This window comes from Mustela nivalis (genome assembly GCF_964662115.1).
Source record: "Mustela nivalis genome assembly, contig: HAP1_SCAFFOLD_1280, whole genome shotgun sequence".
NCBI classification, from domain to species: domain Eukaryota; kingdom Metazoa; phylum Chordata; class Mammalia; order Carnivora; family Mustelidae; genus Mustela; species Mustela nivalis.
Window position 1 is genome coordinate 111076 of NW_028135384.1, and position 2075 is coordinate 113150.

Consider the following 2075-nt stretch of genomic DNA (forward strand, 5'->3'; position numbering starts at 1 on the left):
TCTCCGCAAGACTGCCATAAGAGACATGTGGAAGAATTCCTTCTTGCTTATGTCACAGTACAAATTGTGGTGACATGAAGACACTGAGATGGTAGTAGTGTCTAATAACCTCATGCTTCTTCAACCATGAAGGCAACAAAAAGATGACCACAACAACTGCAGTGGGGTGGAAATTGACCTGAAGCCTACAAGGTAAACTCCACAGCGAAAGAGAACGGAAGTTGCAGAGATGATGGGAGAAGGTTGGAGACATGGCTCAGGGGAGATTTGGTTGGTTCGTGGATCAGAGGGCTGGAGTCCATGAAGAGGACCAAAGCACAGGAGAGCAGGGCACCCTGGGAACACACAAGGAACCTGTTTCCCAGTGCCGTTGACTGTGAGAAGCAGAGGGTCTGAAGGGCACGAGTACTTGACAACACAAGTGTTGAGGGCTGAAGTTTTCCTATCAGCAGGCTTGGCAGACATCAACTTGAAAGAACACCATCTTTTTCCTGCATATGACACCAACAAGCGACCAGGAGCAGACAGCCTGGAGACAATGATCAGAGAGAGACAATACCAAGAGACGCAGTGGGAAGATGATGAGTCGTGGGAGTGATTCCGTGAAAGGCAGTGTTCGTGGAGATGACTCAATGTGGACATAATAAATTTTGGCTCTCACAACAGCAGCATCAAGACAGAGCTTGGCCAAGACAGGTATGTGAGGACAGAGACTCCCTAGCCAGCCAACACAAAATACCAACAGTGGAACACTTGGAGGATTGCCTTCCTCAGTCCAAGATGCTTAGTCCAAGGAGAACAGACTCTCCCATACGGGACGAGAAGAAAGCTTTGACCACATGTTCTCTTCTGAACACAGCATTCTGCAGGCCTGCGTTCTGTTGAGTTGGTAGAGTTTCTCCTTTCACAGGCACACCAGAGCCCACCAAGGTAAACCTCAGCATATTCAGCCCGGACCCTAAAAACAACAAACGGCCGGAAAGGAGAGCTACTGCAAATGACTGGCCTCCAGGACAGGGTCAGCCACAACACAAACAGCAGTGGCATGCATGCCACATACACTCTCACAAACACACACACACGCATGCACTCAACAAACCTTAAGGGCGAGCCCTGGGTCACTCACGGATCACTTCCTCCTAAATAAATTACCCTCAGGTTAGAAAACAGAATGAGTTTAACGAATACAGAGAGGTGACAGAGACTTAGATCCAATGCAAAGATGGAAGAATCAATTGATTCCCAGGTAAAGGAAGAAGGAGTGATTACGACTAGGCAGTCAGAGTGAAACCTCTACATAGAGCACGCCCGATGCGGGATAGAAAGCTGTGGCCTGGATACTCGCTGTACATCAGAAAACATAGGAGATATCAGAGAGTCTCGAAACACAGAGATAAAACTGATAAAGATAAAAACACCTAAAGAACTCCTGAAGAGAAGATTGGCAGGAGACTGGATGCAAAGTTCGGGAACATGGTAGAAGTGGAGGATCCAATTAGGAACCGAGAAGAACAAGCCTAGAAAATAAGGATGCAAATTCTAAGAGAGAAGGCAGAATGATGGAACATGATAGTGAGCTTAGGGAATCTCTAAGGAAATGAAAGAGGTGCCTCTTGTAGGTGAATTAAGAGTGAGAGAAAGAAAAGAGGGCTGATCCTAGATTAGAGAACTCGGGGCTGGAAAGGACCCTCATCTGGGAGCAGAGAAAGTGGTCCAGAATCAGAGGCACAGAGAACTCCCAACACCTTCCACAGAAGCGGAGCACCTAAAGACATAGTGCCATTCCCCCCGGAAAATCTAGGCATGGAGGTATTCTCTTTAGGCAAATAGGCATCGGAGAATAGTTTGTCCATAGCCCAGTCACTGACTTCAAGAGGAAAAGCTATACCAGCTCTCGAAGCAGGCCGGATAGCTCAAGCAACAGCAGCCAAGCCAAAATCCTTATCCCCTGCATTTCTGAACAATGACAGAGCAGCGGTTCTGTCTAGAACCAGGAGGTATTCAGAAGTCAATTGTTGGGTCCCGGGTTGTGTCCATCAGTTCAGACGCGGCCTTCAGATCAACTCATGATTCCA